This window comes from Lissotriton vulgaris, chromosome 8 (genome assembly GCF_964263255.1).
Source record: "Lissotriton vulgaris chromosome 8, aLisVul1.2, whole genome shotgun sequence".
In the NCBI taxonomy this organism is placed as follows: domain Eukaryota; kingdom Metazoa; phylum Chordata; class Amphibia; order Caudata; family Salamandridae; genus Lissotriton; species Lissotriton vulgaris.
This window is the reverse complement of record NC_141696.1, coordinates 216,410,873-216,434,130: the sequence shown is the minus strand read 5'-3', so window position 1 is coordinate 216,434,130 and position 23,258 is coordinate 216,410,873.

Sequence of the window (23,258 nt, the reverse complement as noted above, 5' to 3'; positions counted from 1 at the left end):
GCGTTGGCCATCCCTGGACACGTGTTTCGAGGTTGTTGCCTCTCGTCAGCAGGGAGTAGGAATGTATAAAGGGGTGCTGCATAGGCTGCCAAAAAATATCCTCGGGTCCGGTACCACTCATGGCACGCAGGTGCGTAACCCGGCTCGTCAGCCCCACCAGCTCCAAGGAGCTTGAATATAAGTAAAAATCCAATTGGTCGCACACTGCTTGTCCTATCAGCGTGTTGCCCCAAAGCACCGTGGTCCATGTAGTCAGCATCAGCGGGTACGCCTCTGCCAGGGTCTTGAGCAAAAAATCAAAGTCGCGTTGGCCATCCCTGGACACGTGTTTCGAGGTTGTTGCCTCTCGTCAGCAGGGAGTAGGAATGTATAAAGGGGTGCTGCATAGGCTGCCAAAAAATATCCTCGGGTCCGGTACCACTCATGGCACGCAGGTGCGTAACCCGGCTCGTCAGCCCCACCAGCTCCAAGGAGCTTGAATATAAGTAAAAATCCAATTGGTCGCACACTGCTTGTCCTATCAGCGTGTTGCCCCAAAGCACCGTGGTCCATGTAGTCAGCATCAGCGGGTACGCCTCTGCCAGGGTCTTGAGCAAAAAATCAAAGTCGCGTTGGCCATCCCTGGACACGTGTTTCGAGGTTGTTGCCTCTCGTCAGCAGGGAGTAGGAATGTATAAAGGGGTGCTGCATAGGCTGCCAAAAAATATCCTCGGGTCCGGTACCACTCATGGCACGCAGGTGCGTAACCCGGCTCGTCAGCCCCACCAGCTCCAAGGAGCTTGAATATAAGTAAAAATCCAATTGGTCGCACACTGCTTGTCCTATCAGCGTGTTGCCCCAAAGCACCGTGGTCCATGTAGTCAGCATCAGCGGGTACGCCTCTGCCAGGGTCTTGAGCAAAAAATCAAAGTCGCGTTGGCCATCCCTGGACACGTGTTTCGAGGTTGTTGCCTCTCGTCAGCAGGGAGTAGGAATGTATAAAGGGGTGCTGCATAGGCTGCCAAAAAATATCCTCGGGTCCGGTACCACTCATGGCACGCAGGTGCGTAACCCGGCTCGTCAGCCCCACCAGCTCCAAGGAGCTTGAATATAAGTAAAAATCCAATTGGTCGCACACTGCTTGTCCTATCAGCGTGTTGCCCCAAAGCACCGTGGTCCATGTAGTCAGCATCAGCGGGTACGCCTCTGCCAGGGTCTTGAGCAAAAAATCAAAGTCGCGTTGGCCATCCCTGGACACGTGTTTCGAGGTTGTTGCCTCTCGTCAGCAGGGAGTAGGAATGTATAAAGGGGTGCTGCATAGGCTGCCAAAAAATATCCTCGGGTCCGGTACCACTCATGGCACGCAGGTGCGTAACCCGGCTCGTCAGCCCCACCAGCTCCAAGGAGCTTGAATATAAGTAAAAATCCAATTGGTCGCACACTGCTTGTCCTATCAGCGTGTTGCCCCAAAGCACCGTGGTCCATGTAGTCAGCATCAGCGGGTACGCCTCTGCCAGGGTCTTGAGCAAAAAATCAAAGTCGCGTTGGCCATCCCTGGACACGTGTTTCGAGGTTGTTGCCTCTCGTCAGCAGGGAGTAGGAATGTATAAAGGGGTGCTGCATAGGCTGCCAAAAAATATCCTCGGGTCCGGTACCACTCATGGCACGCAGGTGCGTAACCCGGCTCGTCAGCCCCACCAGCTCCAAGGAGCTTGAATATAAGTAAAAATCCAATTGGTCGCACACTGCTTGTCCTATCAGCGTGTTGCCCCAAAGCACCGTGGTCCATGTAGTCAGCATCAGCGGGTACGCCTCTGCCAGGGTCTTGAGCAAAAAATCAAAGTCGCGTTGGCCATCCCTGGACACGTGTTTCGAGGTTGTTGCCTCTCGTCAGCAGGGAGTAGGAATGTATAAAGGGGTGCTGCATAGGCTGCCAAAAAATATCCTCGGGTCCGGTACCACTCATGGCACGCAGGTGCGTAACCCGGCTCGTCAGCCCCACCAGCTCCAAGGAGCTTGAATATAAGTAAAAATCCAATTGGTCGCACACTGCTTGTCCTATCAGCGTGTTGCCCCAAAGCACCGTGGTCCATGTAGTCAGCATCAGCGGGTACGCCTCTGCCAGGGTCTTGAGCAAAAAATCAAAGTCGCGTTGGCCATCCCTGGACACGTGTTTCGAGGTTGTTGCCTCTCGTCAGCAGGGAGTAGGAATGTATAAAGGGGTGCTGCATAGGCTGCCAAAAAATATCCTCGGGTCCGGTACCACTCATGGCACGCAGGTGCGTAACCCGGCTCGTCAGCCCCACCAGCTCCAAGGAGCTTGAATATAAGTAAAAATCCAATTGGTCGCACACTGCTTGTCCTATCAGCGTGTTGCCCCAAAGCACCGTGGTCCATGTAGTCAGCATCAGCGGGTACGCCTCTGCCAGGGTCTTGAGCAAAAAATCAAAGTCGCGTTGGCCATCCCTGGACACGTGTTTCGAGGTTGTTGCCTCTCGTCAGCAGGGAGTAGGAATGTATAAAGGGGTGCTGCATAGGCTGCCAAAAAATATCCTCGGGTCCGGTACCACTCATGGCACGCAGGTGCGTAACCCGGCTCGTCAGCCCCACCAGCTCCAAGGAGCTTGAATATAAGTAAAAATCCAATTGGTCGCACACTGCTTGTCCTATCAGCGTGTTGCCCCAAAGCACCGTGGTCCATGTAGTCAGCATCAGCGGGTACGCCTCTGCCAGGGTCTTGAGCAAAAAATCAAAGTCGCGTTGGCCATCCCTGGACACGTGTTTCGAGGTTGTTGCCTCTCGTCAGCAGGGAGTAGGAATGTATAAAGGGGTGCTGCATAGGCTGCCAAAAAATATCCTCGGGTCCGGTACCACTCATGGCACGCAGGTGCGTAACCCGGCTCGTCAGCCCCACCAGCTCCAAGGAGCTTGAATATAAGTAAAAATCCAATTGGTCGCACACTGCTTGTCCTATCAGCGTGTTGCCCCAAAGCACCGTGGTCCATGTAGTCAGCATCAGCGGGTACGCCTCTGCCAGGGTCTTGAGCAAAAAATCAAAGTCGCGTTGGCCATCCCTGGACACGTGTTTCGAGGTTGTTGCCTCTCGTCAGCAGGGAGTAGGAATGTATAAAGGGGTGCTGCATAGGCTGCCAAAAAATATCCTCGGGTCCGGTACCACTCATGGCACGCAGGTGCGTAACCCGGCTCGTCAGCCCCACCAGCTCCAAGGAGCTTGAATATAAGTAAAAATCCAATTGGTCGCACACTGCTTGTCCTATCAGCGTGTTGCCCCAAAGCACCGTGGTCCATGTAGTCAGCATCAGCGGGTACGCCTCTGCCAGGGTCTTGAGCAAAAAATCAAAGTCGCGTTGGCCATCCCTGGACACGTGTTTCGAGGTTGTTGCCTCTCGTCAGCAGGGAGTAGGAATGTATAAAGGGGTGCTGCATAGGCTGCCAAAAAATATCCTCGGGTCCGGTACCACTCATGGCACGCAGGTGCGTAACCCGGCTCGTCAGCCCCACCAGCTCCAAGGAGCTTGAATATAAGTAAAAATCCAATTGGTCGCACACTGCTTGTCCTATCAGCGTGTTGCCCCAAAGCACCGTGGTCCATGTAGTCAGCATCAGCGGGTACGCCTCTGCCAGGGTCTTGAGCAAAAAATCAAAGTCGCGTTGGCCATCCCTGGACACGTGTTTCGAGGTTGTTGCCTCTCGTCAGCAGGGAGTAGGAATGTATAAAGGGGTGCTGCATAGGCTGCCAAAAAATATCCTCGGGTCCGGTACCACTCATGGCACGCAGGTGCGTAACCCGGCTCGTCAGCCCCACCAGCTCCAAGGAGCTTGAATATAAGTAAAAATCCAATTGGTCGCACACTGCTTGTCCTATCAGCGTGTTGCCCCAAAGCACCGTGGTCCATGTAGTCAGCATCAGCGGGGACCCCTCTGCCAGGGTCTTGAGCAAAAAATCAAAGTCGCGTTGGCCATCCCTGGACACGTGTTTCGAGGTTGTTGCCTCTCGTCAGCAGGGAGTAGGAATGTATAAAGGGGTGCTGCATAGGCTGCCAAAAAATATCCTCGGGTCCGGTACCACTCATGGCACGCAGGTGCGTAACCCGGCTCGTCAGCCCCACCAGCTCCAAGGAGCTTGAATATAAGTAAAAATCCAATTGGTCGCACACTGCTTGTCCTATCAGCGTGTTGCCCCAAAGCACCGTGGTCCATGTAGTCAGCATCAGCGGGTACGCCTCTGCCAGGGTCTTGAGCAAAAAATCAAAGTCGCGTTGGCCATCCCTGGACACGTGTTTCGAGGTTGTTGCCTCTCGTCAGCAGGGAGTAGGAATGTATAAAGGGGTGCTGCATAGGCTGCCAAAAAATATCCTCGGGTCCGGTACCACTCATGGCACGCAGGTGCGTAACCCGGCTCGTCAGCCCCACCAGCTCCAAGGAGCTTGAATATAAGTAAAAATCCAATTGGTCGCACACTGCTTGTCCTATCAGCGTGTTGCCCCAAAGCACCGTGGTCCATGTAGTCAGCATCAGCGGGGACCCCTCTGCCAGGGTCTTGAGCAAAAAATCAAAGTCGCGTTGGCCATCCCTGGACACGTGTTTCGAGGTTGTTGCCTCTCGTCAGCAGGGAGTAGGAATGTATAAAGGGGTGCTGCATAGGCTGCCAAAAAATATCCTCGGGTCCGGTACCACTCATGGCACGCAGGTGCGTAACCCGGCTCGTCAGCCCCACCAGCTCCAAGGAGCTTGAATATAAGTAAAAATCCAATTGGTCGCACACTGCTTGTCCTATCAGCGTGTTGCCCCAAAGCACCGTGGTCCATGTAGTCAGCATCAGCGGGTACGCCTCTGCCAGGGTCTTGAGCAAAAAATCAAAGTCGCGTTGGCCATCCCTGCACACGTGTTTCGAGGTTGTTGCCTCTCGTCAGCAGGGAGTAGGAATGTATAAAGGGGTGCTGCATAGGCTGCCAAAAAATATCCTCGGGTCCGGTACCACTCATGGCACGCAGGTGCGTAACCCGGCTCGTCAGCCCCACCAGCTCCAAGGAGCTTGAATATACGTAAAAATCCAATTGGTCGCACACTGCTTGTCCTATCAGCGTGTTGCCCCAAAGCACCGTGGTCCATGTAGTCAGCATCAGCAGGTACGCCTCTGCCAGGGTCTTGAGCAAAAAATCAAAGTCGCGTTGGCCATCCCTGGACACGTGTTTCGAGGTTGTTGCCTCTCGTCAGCAGGGAGTAGGAATGTATAAAGGGGTGCTGCATAGGCTGCCAAAAAATATCCTCGGGTCCGGTACCACTCATGGCACGCAGGTGCGTAACCCGGCTCGTCAGCCCCACCAGCTCCAAGGAGCTTGAATATAAGTAAAAATCCAATTGGTCGCACACTGCTTGTCCTATCAGCGTGTTGCCCCAAAGCACCGTGGTCCATGTAGTCAGCATCAGTGGGTACGCCTCTGCCAGGGTCTTGAGCAAAAAATCAAAGTCGCGTTGGCCATCCCTGGACACGTGTTTCGAGGTTGTTGCCTCTCGTCAGCAGGGAGTAGGAATGTATAAAGGGGTGCTGCATAGGCTGCCAAAAAATATCCTCGGGTCCGGTACCACTCATGGCACGCAGGTGCGTAACCCGGCTCGTCAGCCCCACCAGCTCCAAGGAGCTTGAATATAAGTAAAAATCCAATTGGTCGCACACTGCTTGTCCTATCAGCGTGTTGCCCCAAAGCACCGTGGTCCATGTAGTCAGCATCAGCGGGTACGCCTCTGCCAGGGTCTTGAGCAAAAAATCAAAGTCGCGTGGGCCATCCCTGGACACGTGTTTCGAGGTTGTTGCCTCTCGTCAGCAGGGAGTAGGAATGTATAAAGGGGTGCTGCATAGGCTGCCAAAAAATATCCTCGGGTCCGGTACCACTCATGGCACGCAGGTGCGTAACCCGGCTCGTCAGCCCCACCAGCTCCAAGGAGCTTGAATATAAGTAAAAATCCAATTTGTCGCACACTGCTTGTCCTATCAGCGTGTTGCCCCAAAGCACCGTGGTCCATGTAGTCAGCATCAGCGGGTACGCCTCTGCCAGGGTCTTGAGCAAAAAATCAAAGTCGCGTTGGCCATCCCTGGACACGTGTTTCGAGGTTGTTGCCTCTCGTCAGCAGGGAGTAGGAATGTATAAAGGGGTGCTGCATAGGCTGCCAAAAAATATCCTCGGGTCCGGTACCACTCATGGCACGCAGGTGCGTAACCCGGCTCGTCAGCCCCACCAGCTCCAAGGAGCTTGAATATAAGTAAAAATCCAATTGGTCGCACACTGCTTGTCCTATCAGCGTGTTGCCCCAAAGCACCGTGGTCCATGTAGTCAGCATCAGCGGGTACGCCTCTGCCAGGGTCTTGAGCAAAAAATCAAAGTCGCGTTGGCCATCCCTGGACACGTGTTTCGAGGTTGTTGCCTCTCGTCAGCAGGGAGTAGGAATGTATAAAGGGGTGCTGCATAGGCTGCCAAAAAATATCCTCGGGTCCGGTACCACTCATGGCACGCAGGTGCGTAACCCGGCTCGTCAGCCCCACCAGCTCCAAGGAGCTTGAATATAAGTAAAAATCCAATTGGTCGCACACTGCTTGTCCTATCAGCGTGTTGCCCCAAAGCACCGTGGTCCATGTAGTCAGCATCAGCGGGTACGCCTCTGCCAGGGTCTTGAGCAAAAAATCAAAGTCGCGTTGGCCATCCCTGGACACGTGTTTCGAGGTTGTTGCCTCTCGTCAGCAGGGAGTAGGAATGTATAAAGGGGTGCTGCATAGGCTGCCAAAAAATATCCTCGGGTCCGGTACTGCACTCCCACTAGTAGCATTTGATTTACAGGGCCTGGGAACACCAAGTGCACTTTGCTAGGGACTTACCAATAATAAAAAATGCCAATAATGGATAACCAATTAGAATTACAATTAACACAGGGGGCACTTGCACATCAGCACTGAGCAGCAGTGGTAAAGTGCCCAAAGTACCTAAACCAGCAAAAGCGAAGTCCAGCACACACTAATAAATACAGGAGGAAGAGGAAAAAAAGACGGGAAACCACTCTAAGGATGCGAGGTCTAACAAGATTCAATGTTTAATCCAGAATGGCACGTTCAGAGTTAAGGGGCTGAGATGGCATTAAAACGCAGTACCCCAGCATCCTAACACTGCAGGGAAGCTAATAAAAGCATTTCCGCCAATGCCTAATAAAGTTCTGGTTAAGCCAATGAGCTTTCATAACTAGTGAAGCAATGTATGACAGGTATTTTGTGCGGCAATTTTGTTTATGTTTATTTCATTAACCAGAAAAACATACTTCTGATACACAGAATACAAGTGCAAAAATGCTGAAAGGCAGGGACCAAATCTTGGGAACGTGTATTGATACATTTTTTTTTATACACTACAAGGTTGTGTGACAACTGTACATGTCATATCCAGGGAAAAGTGCAAATGTCTGAAGGGCATTTTATGGCAATGAGTACACAGACAGTGTGGGTACACCTGGTGTTAAGAGAATATCACTGGAACATTTTTAGTGAGTTTGCATTTTCTTTTCTTTGTGGTATTTGTATAGAGGAGACATAGTAGTAGTGCTTCGCATAAAGCAGGACTTAACATACTCTGGCTTTATATAGGACAAAACATATCATGTCATAGCACATGGTTACATTAGAGAGAAAAGAAAGTTGATACGAGTACAGGATGAATCAGAACAATATTTGCATGCCAGTGGTACAGTTGAGAGAAGGCAAAGGAATTATAGTATCAAAGTTGCAGAGCCTAGCGGCCTGGGGTGGGGATCAGGGGGCTGACTGGTGTGTGACAAATGCAAAAAGAACAATTGATGGACAGAATGCAGAACAATGTCATACATTAATCCAAGTACAGAGATCTGTGTTTTTTTCGCTCCCCATGCCATTCGAGTTTGGACCCAGCCATATGCAAATCAGTCTTGACCATGTGCCCAATAGGAATAGTCCAGCCTGAACTGCCAAGGCCATGTCCTACCTGGACTGGAAACAAGCATCCTAGTACCGGTTTCAGGGTTTCACCCCTCATCAGTCAGGATAGCTTGACTCCAGTGGCATGCAGATCATAGGACCCACTTCCAGGCATACCCGTCCCATTCGGGGTGACAAATGCAAAAAGAACAATTGATGGACAGAATGCAGAAAAATGTCATACATTCACCCCAGTAAATAGATATGGGCCTAAACCGGTTTCAGGGTTTCACCCCTCATCAGCCAGGATAGCTTGACTCCAGTGGCATGGAGAGCACGGGACCCACGTTTGGGCATACCCGTGGAGAAGAGAAAGGGTCTTTTTACAAAATTATAGCACAACCCAATTCAGTAACTAGTTGCTGTTCTGCACTAAGGGGAGAAGGCATCACAGAGCCATATTTACTAAATATTGTGTTGTGTGCTGATGCTGTCTTCTCCTGCGCTTGTGCATAAACCGTCTGCCTGGGGCTCCGCACACACCTCCACACAATATTGCAAAATTGTGTGCATGTTGTCTAGCATAGGTTTTGTATTTGAAGGGTGAGTTTCTTGTACAAAATCCTATGCCTAGCAAACTTTAAAACATATCACACACTGGATATGTGTTGCGCATTGCAACACAAATGTAATGTGTGAAATGTTAAGATAAATAAAAAGATTTCTCCAACTTTGCCCCACTCTGAAAGAGGTGTTAATTTTTTATGCAAAGCCCATTCTAGGGATATATACCATAGAGTGGTGGCCAAAGAGAAGGGAGCCTGTCATCTTATTTGCAGGAACTCCGGAGTCAGGTGATTTGCAGTGAGTAGCGCACTTTGTGCTAAAAAGTGTGTGATTCTGGGCAAATCCCTTAACTTCTCTGTGCAATAAACTATTAGGGGCATATTTACAATGAAGTAAAAGAGAGCGGCATTAGCCTTCCTGGCTTAATGCCGCACTCTGCCACTTCAGAAACGCAGGGCTGCACCATATTTATAACATTAAGGTGCAGCCCTGCATTTCCCCCTGCGCTGGTGCTAAACTTAGCAGCCTAGTGCCATCCCTGGCACCCTTACACCACAGTAAGTTGCGTTGAAGGGAAGATTGTTTATATGCAGGAAGGTCTCCCTTCCTGCACATAAACAATCTTTAAATTACGTTTTGTAACTTTTATGTGTGCTGCTTAATGCACATAGAAGTTGCAAAATATAATTTTTTTGGATTGTTTATGTGCAGGACGGTACACCTTCCTGCACATAAACAATCAATGCAATTTGCTGTTTCTATGTGGGGTGCACAATGCATCACACATGGAAACAGCAAAAACGAGGAGAAATAAAGCATTTCTCATTGTTTCACCTGTTTAAGATCAGGTTTTCCCTGGTCTTAGTTTTGGCACTGCCTCCTATTTCCGCCACCGTTATACATAAAGGGCAGCGTCAAAATCAATGAGTGTTGCCGTGGAACGCCCACCGCAACACCCCTTGCCCTCCCCTTTCACGCTAAATACAGCGTGAAAGGGTGCCTTATTTACAAGGCGGCGTTAAGCCACAATAAGTGGCTTAAAGCTGACCTGTAAATGTTATGTTATGTTATCAGCACTTTTATAGCGCACAGCTGCCCCAGCAAAGGGGCGTCCCGGCACTTTGGACAGGCGTAAAAGACATAACACAGAAGGCATCAGAGAATCAGAGAGCAGGAAAGCAGAATGCTAAATTACAGAAGGGAACAAATGGGTTTTAATAGCCCTCCTGAAATCAAGCAACTCATCCAGTGCACGAATTTGGGATGGAAGTGAGTTCCATAATTTAGCAGCTAAAACATGGAAGGATCGTCCTCCGGCTCGGCAGAGCTTGAACCGCAGGACGACAACCAGGTTTTGACCCAAAAACCTCAGGAAACGAGAAGGAACATAGGGAATGAGAAGGTTTTCAAGAATCTGGGGGAAGGACAATTTGAGGATCTTAAAAGACAGACATAAGGTCTTAAAGTCAATCCGTTGCGCCATGGACAGCCAGTTTAGCGTCCGGATAGTTTCTTTCACAGAACAGAACCTCGGTAGACCCACCAGGGCTCTGGCAGCAGCATTTTGAACACGCTGCATCTGGGCAACTTCCGCCTGATTGGCCCCCAATAGGAGCGAACTGGCTTAGTCAAGCCGTGATAAAATAGTAGCCTGCATAATCAACTTCCTAGTAGGGGCGTCGAAAAATTTCAGGATGGGCCTAAGCCCTCGCAAAATCCCGAAACAAGTAGCTGCCACTTTTTTTTGTGTGGCTGCAGAAGCTGAAGGCAGAGTCTAGCCAGACACCTAAGTTTTTAACCTCCGAAACCGGAGTTGGAGTGACACCTAGCTCTGAAGGCCACCACTTTTCACCCCAAAGGTTACTCTGTTTGCCCACGATTAGGAACTCCGTCTTCTTAGCATTGAGCTGAAGACAGTTAGCTGTCATCCAGCCCGCTACTGCTAAGAGACCGTCCCGAAACCTGGGGGCATCAAGGTCGGACCTCCCACACAGTGTCACCGCCAGCTGCATGTCGTCAGCATAGGAGACCATAGTCATGTCCCAATGCTTGGCGACCGCAGCCAGCGGCTGCACATAAAGATTAAACAATGTGGAGCTCAGTGCCGATCCCTGAGGCACTCCCAGTTCGAGCGGATAGGATTTAGACTCAAAGGGTGGGGTTGCAACCCTGAATGAGCGATCGGCTAAAAAAGACCGAAACCAGTCCAATGCTATGCCAGAGACACCAGTCTCTCCCAGACGTTGCAGCAGAATCGTGCGTGAAACCATATCAAACGCGGCACTGAGGTCAAGTAACACCAGTGCCGCAGTCTGACCGGAATCAAGCACGGACCGCAGATGTTCCGTCATCGAGAGTAAAGCTGTCTCGGTGCTGTGGCCAGCACGGAAGCCATTCTGGGAGGGGTCCAGAATTTTAGCTCTCTGTAGATGTTCAGACAGAATACCATTGACATGGGCCTCTGCAACCTTCGCAACCCATGGGAGAAAACAGATAGGTCGATAATTCTCCAGTTTGAGGGGGTCCTACGTGGGTTTCTTTAGAATCGGGGTGACAAAAGCCTGTTTCCATTTATTTGGAACAGTACCTGAGGAAAAGGACAAGTTGATAAGATGGCGCACAGGAGGGAGACAGAGAATAGATGGTTCCCTCAACTGCGCCGGTCTGAGAGGGTCGGCAGGAGACCCAGATTTTACTTTAGTAGCCAACCTATTAAACACCTCCTCCGACAGGCAAGGGAGAGTCAAAAGAACCACATTCGCGGAAGGGTTGGATCTCAGAGCCTCGCTCGAAGGGATAGAGCTAGGAAAGGAACGATAGATAGCCTGAACCTTTTCAAGGAAAAAGGCCGCTAGATCTTCACAATGAGACTCTGAACAAATTTCAGCTGTAGGAGCTCTTTTCGCGGTCAGGTCTTTAAGGACTTTGAAGATCAATTTCGACGAGTTGGAACTGTTTTTAAACTCTTTCGAGTAGTAGGCCACACGGGCCCTGTATATGGCTCTGTGATAACTTTTAACTTTAGTAAGGTATGCAGTCTTTTTCCCAGCTTCGTAGGTTTTCCGCCAGTCCCGTTCCGCTTGTTTGCATACTTTTTTAAGCGGCAACAGGGTACTATCGTACCATGGACTTGGTTCTAAGGAGCGACATTTGCTCCACGTGGCGGGGATCAAAGAATCTAGAGCCCGGATAATCCAAGCACAAAAAAGATCATAGCCAGATTCCACCTCATTAAGGGGACCAAGCGGGTTTTCAACAAGTAGACGGTGAAAGTCTTCAAGCTTTAGTTTTTTCCAGGGGCGTTTAAAAACAACTCTATTTAACGGTTTAAAAGGGAGGTCTCTGATCGTAAGATACAATTTCACTAAAAAATGGTCGGACCAGGCAACTGGGCTTGGTTGCGGAACCTTAGCTCCCGATAAATTCGAGAATATGGGATCCAATATATGTCCACCCACGTGTGTAGGGTGAGTGACCAGCTGACTTAGCTGCAGTGCCTCTATAAATGCAAATAAGGCGAAGCCCCTCTCACCATCACAACGTCACTAAACGTGATGTTGTGGTGGAGATAGGGGCTTGTAAATATGCCCCTAAATATCTGAAACGTAATGCAGTTGGAAATATGTGAAATGTAGTGCAAATAAAAGACGTATATCCCCATTTGTTGTGCAAAATCAATTTTTTTCACTCTCCATTAATGTATGGCACTGGTTGCTCCCCAGCTAAGTTTGCTCCACAGACAGGCCAATACATTAGTACACTTAAATTTGAATGGACTAAGACCATGAACTGTCAACCAACATCCAACATACCATTCATGTTGAAAGTATTTGAGAAAGTGGCAATGACCCACCTTCAACTCCACCTGTAAAATTCTGATTAACGTGCATTAATTGAAGCTTTCGGCCTATAGTAGGAGTGAAACAGCTCTATTATATGTCCAAACACCTCTTTTAAACATCTGGGACAGTGGAGAATAATTTTGAATCTTTTAGCTGCTATTGACGCTTTTTTTGTGTTGACTGGAGGATGGTTCACATCCTTGAAAGACAGTAGAGCCAGAATGCGCTTTAGGGGGAATATCATCCCTTTCACCAGCTGATGACAGAGATCCAAGGGCTCCTGCCAGTCCCTTGGGCTATTCCACATGTCCATGGTCTCCTTTAGTGGTCAATTTATAATTTCACAAGTATTCTGATGACACTTAGGTGGTGTTCCACTAAACCAGCGCTTCAGGAGACTCCAGAGATGGATGCAGGATAACTGGTTTTGATTGAATGAGATGAAAACATAGGGCCTGGTTCACAAAGGTATTTTTGGGTGTAAACGTATGTAAACGTATGTAGAAGAATGAAAATAGCTCAAGTTATCCCGGTCAGGAAATCGTACAAGGAATCCTGGCAGGTGTAAATTAATTTCTTATTATTGACTTCTCGGGCAAGAGTGCGGAGACATCTGCAGTAGTCAAGCCCACAAGGGGTAGTTAACGGGCATTACCAGGCATGGTTAGCCATGTACGTTTGAGAACACCCAGAAACATGTACATATGTGGACATTTACATACTCTGATGTACCCCCTTACCATGCTTGAAATGGTCGGTTATCTAAATACACTTCCAGGATGGGAAGGAAAACAGGTTGCCCCGCAGATTTAGTGGGGTATAGTGGAAAAGCTTTCTCCATGGAGAGTTTAAAAAAAATGTGTGTTTGGTCAGCGGGCTCCAATCGCCCTGGGCTTAGAATCTATTTTAGTTAAGTCTTGCTTTTTGCGCAGCTTTCCAAGCATATTACTGAGAATGTTGATGAACTGAAACAAAATGTAAAAATATGTTTAAGTAGAGATTCAAATCTCTGTCTGTCCATTTAAAGTTTTTGTTTTGTTAGTTTTCCCATTAACAGTTACAGACCCCACTCTGAAAAGGTAAAGCAAGCAATACTCAGCACTGAAGGTTGGGTTGATAGAAAAGTATCATTAAAGGCAAGTTAAAAACCTTAGGTGTCTAGTTTGACTCCAGGATCACTTGGACAGCCAGATCAACGCAAAATAAACTTTATCAAACTATCCTTTAAAACGTCTTCACAATGCTGACCAATCCTAAATGAGCTTAACTGACCAAAATTGCAAGAACTATTACAGATACAAAAAACAACATTGACATTTCTTCATTGTTGGTATAGCAATTAAGAAAATTCCAAACTTCATTTAGTCCAACAGTCTGTGACAAATACTTCCAACCTAAGTCGCTCACTCTAACTTTCAGGACCATGCATTGGTTACCAGTGCAAGCAAAGGTGAAATTTACGACTCGGCCTCTGGTGCATATGTCTCAGTAGTACGATATTCGGGGCTGTATGTGAAAATTTGGTGCTCAAAAATGTTGACGTACGCATCTATCTACTCAGAATATGGCCACAACATATTGTCGAGTTATGTACATATAAGGAAGTAGAGATGTACTGTTCTTAACCGCAAATCTCCATAACTCATATGAGAAGCAAAATGCTCAAAGAACAGTTTAAAATGTAAACCATTTTTGCCTTGAGAAAACTTCACATAAATTTATATCGTCAATATTCAGAACCTCTTATGTCCGTGCCAAACGCTAGTTCAGTCCACCTTCGACATACGGACTGATAGTTTTTACAGATACATTTTTAAATTGATAAGCAACAGCAATGGTACAGAGTTCCCCGGAGAAAGCCAACTAAATGACTAAAACCAACCTCTCTCTCATTGAGTTTAACAGGAAAAGTGAATGTTGTGAACCCTTTGCGGAATTAGGGATACCTCACACAAGTCACCGGTTGAACGACTTTTGTCATCCCACCCGATGATCGTCCATGGTCATCATCGGTATCCTGCTCCTGCGACAGGCTGGCGGTGCAATGCCCATCGGGCAGCACAGGATGCTGCACTTTGGCGGAGTTCTTTTATTCCTTTGCCAATGGGTGTGTGAGTGTGAGGGGCCTAAAAAAGTGCAATAGTGAGCGTGAGTATAGTTTAAAAAAAGTCAGTAGAGTCCATTGGGCGAAATTTTAATAGCATGGCTCACTGCTTTATTAAAAGGAAAGTTTAAGGGGTATTGAGGCGAGACGGGTTAGGTAATCAAGCCTCATTCAACCCTTAGTGGAAGTGTGGTCGACATGTTTCTTGCCTCTAAGGCAATTCATCAGGACCAAAAGTGCTCATATAATTGCTGCCGATCCCTCAGTGATTAGAGGAATCGAGTATACGACCTGGATTGTGTCGTAGGATCAACCCTTCATTGAGGTCCTCCCTGGAACTAGGAAGGAAACAAAAGAAGGGTACAGTCAATAATATGTCTGTTTCCCGAGGACATCATAATATGCGAAAATTACATGCTGGTGATGTACTACGGGATGTGGAGGGGTATTCACGGACCCCGTCATGAGGTGGCACTCGTGTGAGAGAGTAGGTTTAGAGGGTGTAGTAAGAACGAGGTGCTACCGCGTTCTGTGTGTGACATGTGTGCTCTGAAGTTGGCATGCGACATGTGTGCCCTGAAGTTGGCATGCACAATAGTCTTTACATATATCACATGCCACATCATGCTGTATGTTGTATCTGTGTCATACAGGCATCAGTGAGATTGCGCATTCACACACGAAAAATTGAGGAGAAAATTGGGAAACAAAAAAAGGAGAGAACCATTTTGACACTCTGACTAATGAAATACGGCAAGTAGTGACTCGCACCAGTGTGGTAAACGTCCTTATTATGAATAACCAGGCTCACAGGGAGGTAGTAAACAATGGAAATCTTACCCGCAGTCCCCGGTTGGAGATCCCACAGGCTGACCTGGTGGGGCCAGAACTATATGTAAAACACCTAAAACGAGTAAAAATCACCGCAGGGTCAGGAGGTTATTTAGCGGCGAGGCTTACCGTCTGGTGTAGTGCCGCATGGAGTACAACCACGGCGATCAGAGTGAAACGCTCGCGGAGGTCCTCGCGTTGGATCAGTGCACCTTACCTTGTTAGTTGCTGGCAGAAGGCATCTAGTCACCTACCCCACCCACGTCGGTTTGATCGCAGGACAGCCGGTGTAGCCGTGAAGTGCAGCCGCCTCATAAGAGAGCGAGTTGCGTGGGCGCCGTAGAGGCGTGTCCAATGCGTGTTGCTAGGCAACGTGACGCGGGTGTGGAAAGCGAGGATTACCCCGCCTGGCTGGGAGGGTAAATGTGGGCACCATCTTGGATCGGGAAAATAGTTTACTAGATGGCATTAGTGATTACTGGGATAAGGACAATCAAGTCCAAGTATTGAACTATCTGGCTAACATTGTCCAAGGCACCGCATCATTGAGACCGAGTTCGTCGGTATGTAGACGATGAACCCATCTTTGCTCCAATCTGAAGAGGGCTTGTTGTTTTATTCCGGGTTGACACTCGAGGACAGCCCATCGCATATTCTCCGTAGAGTGGTTGTGTTCTTTGCAGTGGTCATAAAGTCTTGTATGTGTCTTTAAACAACGGATGTTACTGTTGTGCTCCATGATGCGCTGTTTCACAGGGCGCATCGTCATCCCAATGTAGAGCATCTTACATGGGCAAATAAGGGCATAGATACACCTTGAACTGTTACAATTGGTATGTCTATTGATGGTCCAGGTGAAGTCCCTTTGCAATTCAATGGTTTTCCCCTGGATGGTTTGGGGGCACACTGCACAGGAGCCACAGCGGTAATGTCCAGTGACTGGTGGGAGGTCCCATAGGGTCTTGACCGGTTGAGTGCTCGATTTTTTGGGGCGGGTGTGGATCAGCGTGTCTTTCAGGTTCGCTGTTCTTTTGAATGCAAAGCGTGGGCGCGATAGTTCCATCCCTGCGGAATTTAGGATCCCCCAGTGTGAGTTCACAGTCTTTTTTATGAACGTTGAGTGCTTGGTGTAGGATGCCACACAAGTGATTGTGTCATCTTGCTCTTTTGGATGAACTTCAAGTAAGGACTCAAGGCTCTTTTGAATGATGTCTTCAAAAGTCGTGTAGGGTATCCCCTATCCTGGAGCTTGTATTGCAGAATCTTAGCTTCTTGTTAAAGTTTTGGACAGAGCTGCAGTTTCTCCGCAAGCGGAGGAATTGCCCGAAGGGCAGGTTATCCCTCAGGGCTCTCGTGTGATGGCTGTTGTAGAGGAGTAAACTGTTTCTGTCAGTCTCCTTTTTGAAGAGGGTGGTACTGATCGTTGACGGATCTAAGCAGATGGTTAGATCTAGGAATGGTATCGATGTTTCAGAGATTGTGCCCGTGAACTTTAAGAATGGGTCTTGTTGGTTGATCCAAACGCAAAAGGCCTCGCAACTGGGTCGGTCCCCCTTCCAGAAAACCAAAATGTCATCGATATATCAACGCCAGAAGGTAAGATTCTCTCGAAATGGGTTATGTTCTGGAGGGTAGATATGATTCTTTTCAAACGAGGCCATGTAGATACATGCCAAGCTCGGCGCAAATGTCGAACCCATCGAGGTTCCACGGACCTGATGATACAGCTGGGATTCGTATCTAAAGAAATTTTCAGGGAGGGCAATGTGGGCTAGCTCCATAATGAAGGCTATAGGTGTAGGAGACATCCATTCTTCTTGTCGCATCAGTGAGTCGACCGCTTCTAATGTGGCTTGTTGTGGAATATTAGTGTACAACGCCTCTACGTCTAGGGTTAGAAGTAGGTCGATGTCTTCTCTTCCATCAATATCAGCGATCAGACGAAGGACGTCTCTGGTATCTTGTAAGTAAGATGGGATTTGTTTCACCAAAGGTTGGAAAAAGGCGTCACAGAATTGGGACAGAGGCTCTAATACCGATCCGATGCCGGAGACAATAGGTCTCCCCGGGACTGGAGTGATACCCTTGTGTATTTTGGGAAGGGTATAAAAATAAGGTGTGACAGGATCCAATGTCACCAGGAATTCCGCTTCCTTCTTACTTATCCACTCATTTGTCTCAGCTTCAATGACAAGACCCATGATGGTCGTGGTGAGCCGTTTGGTGGGGTCCTCCATGAGTGGTCTGTAATGTGTCGTATTTGCCAGTTGTCGTCTGCATTCACGGTCATAGTCCTCGTAGTTTTGTATGACCGTGGCTCCCCCTTTATCTGCCTGCTTGATGACAATGGAGTCATCCCTGCCCAGGGAGTTGGATGCTAGTCTTTCCGCAGCTGATAAATTATGGAAGGGTTTGATAGTTGGTTTGTTCCGCAGGCTCCTGAGCACCGCTCGCTCAAAAGTTAAGACTTCTGGTGGTACCATCCCATCAGTGGGGGTGAAGGTGGAAGGTTTTTTTAGACCTGTGTCTTGACTGGGAAGTTCAGGTCGATTCTCGAAGAAGGCACGAAGGCGTATTTTCCTAAAGAATTGTTTGAGCTCAATCATTTCTTGGAAGGTATCAGGGGTTGGGGTGGGGACAAACCCAAGGCCCTTCTCCAAAACACTCTTCTCCGTTGGTGAAAGAATTCTGTTTGATAAATTAACAATCAGACTCGTCTCCCTCTGGATGTTGTGCTCCTGGTCTCCATCGCAGTCGGTACTGGCGTTTGGTCCTGCCATTGTACTCCTTTCTGCCCGCCTCGCTTTCGCCCTCTTCCTCTGCCCCAACCTCTGCCTTGAAAAGGTGGCGGATTAAGGGGGTAGAATTGCGGGGGGCCTTGTGGATAGAAAGGGTATTGCCACGGTGGTGTCATATGGGGTGGTCCGTGGAATACTGGGCCTTGATGGTAGCCTTGTTGCCATGTACGTGGTGGTCGTGGGTTCCTAGAAGGATAGCCACCACTGGAATCACTGCTTGTTGATCCGCGTCTGTTATCACTACCTGAGTTCTCATCAGACGAATAGTTATTCTTTTTCCCTTTGAAGTCATCTTTCAGGTAGGGATATACTTTTTCTTTCGCAAATTTGGCAATATCCTTTTCAAGTTTTGTTGTCTTTTGTTTGAGTAAAAATTCATGGTGGTCAGCCATTTCTTGGTTGATCTCCGATAATTTGGTGGTGAAAGCTGTCTTGTTATTCTTTGAGATTGCGTTTTTCATAGTGGCTTCTAGGGCTGAGATTTTCTCTTGCAATGCATCGGAAAGGCGTTTCGCTGTTTGGCTGATCAAAAAAAGTAGATCCTTGGTGCACTTCCAAGAAACTTGGCACCAGTCTACTTTGAAACGTTTATCATCCAGAAAGAGTCTTGGGATTATGTTGACAATTAAGCCTTGCGGTGCTATGTTACTTCTCAAGTATTCCGTCATCATGATCCCATGGATCGTGATTCTTATAAGTTCTTTCTTCATCTCCGTCAGTGTGGTCCATTCATCGGAGGATGCACCAGATGTGGAGACTGGAGGGTTGGTAAGTATTGATGGCGTTGTTCTTAATGCCTCGGCTATGGTGTCCTCATTGAAGCTTAGACCCGGGATATCCTCCATGTTAGTAAAAAGGTGAGGATGTGGTGCCAAGGACTATGCCGACCAGAGCAGAGTGTGGTCAATGGTATTCTTTCGCAGTAAATACTGACTCGGGGTGGTCCAACAAGGTGAAAATTCTTCACCAATGGTAACCTAAAAGGAGGAGTTCCCGTGCATAAAGCACGCTAGGAATTGTATCAAAGAGGGGGAACAGAAACGGACAATTTTTAACATTTTTAAATTGGTAAGATCATACACTGGCGGGGGTTTCTTCAATTAGAATTTTGATTGATAAATATTTCATGTATTTAAGGGTTATTGCATATACAATCCTGTAGTGATGAAGGTCCACTCAGGAAGGTAGTATTTCAGGAATATTTATTCATGAAGATAACAGGTAGTAAAGTACAGGATACTACAAATACCTCTCAGACTTAGGCATGGTCTCCTTGAATTTCTGAAAGCACTGTCTTGGAGGAAATTCCTGAAACCAACCTCTGTTTGGTTTAGCATCTTAACCTTGCATTATCAAGATTATCAGCTCAAGGCATTTGGCCTCTGCGTCAACCTTATTACAGTCTAAAAAATGCAGATTAGGGAGCAATCATGACCCAAATCATTCTCACAAGTTTTCACATGCACCAGATTTTGACTTATTCTAACTTTATCATTAGACATTACATCCTCTCCACATCTTTCTGTCTCAGATACTATACACTCTCAATCATCCATCTTCTCTCTCACACTTCAGCTCACATATGAAACGTACAATCTCTGCCTATCTAAACCCACCGGGCCCCCATCCTCAAGGCCACAAATACATAACTCTTCCCAAATGAAACCATGGCAAGGATTCTGCTATCAAAACAACATCATACATCACATAAGTCTGTGCATAAAAACTAGTCTTAAATGCATTCCAATAAATGCAGGGGTACACAAGCACATACAGATTGTTAAATGTATTTCATCCCATGACTTACACCTATTCTTCATTACTGAGATATGGTTCTACCCTACCTCCCCTAAATGATCTGACACCCTATTTCCAAATGGATACACCCTCCTTTGCAGAAATATACTAACCAAAAATGGGAGCGGCCTAGTAATCCTTCACATAGCAACTACAACTGCACTATTGGGATACCTTACTCATTCATCTCTATCAAACCCTATGAAGGATCATTAAACCCACGGAAACCAAAAAGTATGCTTTCATTTCATTTACCATCCACCAGGTTCCATAATCTTCTTCCAAGAACACTTCAATAGACTGGTCACCACAATGAAAACTCATGACTTAACTAACATTTTTCTAGATGTCTTCAAGATCGACAGAAAATCAACAAAATAAGCATGCAACAACAAAACAAAAAGTGTGCTCTCTGCACAATCTCCCAGAACTCACCTCCTTACCTATCCACTAAAAAGGTAACATCCTACACCTGCTATTTCACCTACAAAGCTTATTATTCCCACTGAACCTTTTGAAATGGACTGGATGAATCATCCAGCACTATTCTTTCACACACCCCAGAAAGAAATCCAGAAGAATGGTCAATTGAAACCCCAGAAAACTCCAGTGACTCTCATGAACTTCGCTACAAATAGCCTTGTGAACACTGTCATTAACACCATCTGAAACATGATCAACAACATTTTTCCCTTGACACAAAAGGCGTCAGAGGCAAACCATTTGCTCCTTCGTACACCAAGGAACCTACTACCAGGAAAAGAGCAATGCGAAAAACAGAAAACATGGAAAGGCACAAACTCTAGAAGTACCTATAGCCATAAAAGCAACAAAGAACATGAAACTGTGAACCACCTCAAAGTTCTAAATTACCAGATATTGCCCCAGTCCCACCCAACAATTCAACATCTCTGGCTCACCTATTACTGCAAACAACATTGCTAACAGTTTATCAGAAAAAATACAATACACCAATGAATAGCTCGAAAACAAATCACAAACATTATCTCTCCTTCAACTGCTGAAAAGTAGCATTCCACCATGGGTATCACTTAGACAAGTGGGCACGGAGGCATTTCTCCAAATCAAAAGTCAGCCATCTCTCCATATATAATAATAATAATAAATAATAATAAAACCATTTTTAGAGCGCCTGGTTACACTCAAGACAGTGTGTCCCCGCGCTAAAATTACTGCTGCTCCCCGAGAGACAGAGGTCCGGAAGCGAATGGCCTAGGTCAAAGGAACCTGAAAGCTTTATCCACGTGGAAAAAGATGGGTTTTCAGTTTCAATCTGAATCTAGTTTCAGAGGGTTCCATGCATAGGTCAAGTGGAAGTTTATTCCATTGTTTACTTGCTAAAAATCTGAAGGAGCGATCTCCCATCCTAGCCTTGGGAATGCGGGGAAGTTGAAACAGCATCGCTCCGGCAGATCTTAAATTCCGGATGGGGCGGTGGATGGTAAGAAGTTTTCGCAAGTAACCTGGACCTTTTCCCTGGGCAATGGTCCAGGTTACTTGCGAAAATGGTTGATCCAAACCTGCAATACTAATAAAATCTTGGGTCAAGACTTCACTCCAAGAATTCTGAATATAATCAACCCATCACTATTTATTCATTTACTTTATTTATTTTAACTATTTTTACTGCTAAAACTCAAACTGGATAAACAGTACCTGGGGGGCAAAATATATTAGTATAAAACAGAACATGTAGAAGAAGGAAGCTGTAATGGAGAGGAACTTAGCAAAAGAGCCATGCTTTCACTGTATGACAAGGCTGAAAAGTGTTTATTTGCAAATGTGAATAGATAGTTTGTTCCAGAGTTTATGCCTGAGATATGAATATCTCATACTCCTGTGTGATTTTTAATTTAGAGCACAAAACACTAGGGGCCAGATGTAGGAACCCTAATACCGGTCGGTAACGGCCGAAATTACCGAATTTCGGCCGTTACCGACCGGTATTAGGCATTTGGGATGCAGGTAGCTACATTTCAGATTCGGTAATTTACCAAATCGGTATTTAAGAATTCGGTAAATTACCGAATTCTTAAATACCAATTTGGTAAATTACCAAATCTGAAATGTAGGAAGCACTCAAGGGAGTGCTTTTCACCTGTAAGGATTCGTTATTTACCACTAACTACAAGTTGATGGTAAATTACGGAAACCCTTAAAAAAGAAATTTTTGGCATTTAATAACAGTGCCATGTGGCAGACATACATGCCCTTAGGGCATGTATGTGTGCCACATGTGCACCTATGCACAATTCAGGGGTGCAATAGGGTATCAAAGTGACACCCTGCCACCCTTGAATGTTTCCCCCCTTTTACCGAATCGGTAAATACTGATTCGGTAATTCCCATTCATTCCTATGGGCTTACAGGCCCATAAAAATGAATGGGTTACCGATTCGGTAATACTTACCGAGTAATTACCTACATAGCATTTACCGATTCTAAAATACCGAATCGGTAAAATTCGGTATTTTAGAAACGGTAAATGTATTTTACCTACATCTAGCCCTCAGACATTTAGAGTCAATGGATCAAACTTTTATAGCAGCCATATTTTTTGAAGTTTTTTTTTATTCAAACACACATTTGTAGGACAGAGGCAGAGTCTTAAAGTTAAACGTGCCCTCTATACTTAACCAATGGGTGTATTACCAGATATATGAAATTGGGTCAAGTGCTCTTCGACATTTTGTATCTGCTATAATTGTGCGATTTGTCATTCTGGAAGTCCACCATAAAAAAGTGCTGCAATATTGGTGATTTTCAAGCTGCTAAAGTTAAAAGTGGTTTAGAGGGATGCCACGCAGATTCAGCTTGACACAATTCATTCCGTAATGCAGATTGCATCTTCCATTCATCCCTAATATCTGGCTAGATATCTCCAACACTGAAAAAAACTAGCATCTGTTGAGATGCAGAGTATAAAGCAGTACTTAAACTCTCCTGCTATGGGAACATTATCGAGAAAGCAGTTGCAAAACAACTTGTAGTTAGCATTTGACCTAATGGATGCATTTTAATCCAGATTCTTCACCAGATGCAAAAGTAAAACTGCAAACCTTCAAAGGTAGATGACTACTTCTTATTCTGGACAAAAGTGATGTGTGCCTCCTTGTCATCCTTGACGTACCTGCAGTATTCAACGCAATTGACATCAATACTCTGCTTGACGTCCTCACATCTGGGATGGTGAAAGAAGGCAAAACCCTAAATTTGTTCTAAGCTTTCATCACTTACAGATCAACACTTCCTCTACACTGCATTGAATAATAAGGGTAAGATCACAAGCTATATCTGTGCAACCTATGAATGGAACCACTAGCCGCTCTGCTTAGAGAGAACAGCATCAATATCGACCCCACGCT